This window comes from Etheostoma spectabile, chromosome 7 (assembly GCF_008692095.1).
Source record: "Etheostoma spectabile isolate EspeVRDwgs_2016 chromosome 7, UIUC_Espe_1.0, whole genome shotgun sequence".
NCBI classification, from domain to species: Eukaryota; Metazoa; Chordata; class Actinopteri; order Perciformes; family Percidae; genus Etheostoma; species Etheostoma spectabile.
In genome coordinates this window covers 25,347,231-25,348,046 of record NC_045739.1, presented here as the reverse complement: position 1 = coordinate 25,348,046, position 816 = coordinate 25,347,231, and positions in this window count along the sequence as shown.

Here is an 816-nt window from a genome sequence, read left to right as displayed (position 1 = left end):
GGGAATTAAAAAGAACATTGATATAGGAAAACGGGTCAATTGACAATATGACATTGTGTGTGTGTACACACACACACACACACATTGTTAGATGCTTGTGTCTTAGGTAGAGTATTGTGTGTGTGGTATTTAAAAAAAAAAGTACTTATGCAATTGAAAACTGAGTGAAAGGCTGAGAAATAGCTTCTGGTTTTGGAGATTTTGGTTTGTAGTTTTGCACTTTGAGTGAGAGGGTTAAAAAATCGTGTGACATGAAAACATTTTATGTGTAAGTAGATGGAAAAAACTGTAATATCAAATGTCTAACAGTGTATGGAGACGTGTTTGTTACTGTTCTGAATGGACACAGCAGCCTCTCCAGCTGCGTGCACACGGGTACAGGATGCCTAACAAAACGGACGTAACTATGTGTGAAGGACACCATACGAGTGCTCTTTCGGGAAAATTACTTCCTCCTCTCTCTCTCTTTATCCTGCCTTCCTGTGCTTTCCAAGTATTCATACTACAAGCTGTGTGGTTTTCTTCACCATTACATAATTATTTCTGGAACTTGCTGACATTTCCAGGACTTTGTGGTATAAAACAGCCGAAACTTTCCTTTTAACAAGGTGTCAACTCTCTGCTAATGAATAATGAGGTCACAGACGGTTGACTGCTTCAAAGGAGTTACTGAGAAAATGATAATTGCACCGAGCTCCACTTTGCAAACATGATGAGACGTTTGGTGTAATCACACGTAGCCGATTTAAATCCTGTCAGAAAGGCCGTTCACATGGAAGTGTTTCTCTGCACTCAGTCACGTCCGGGAAACAGCGT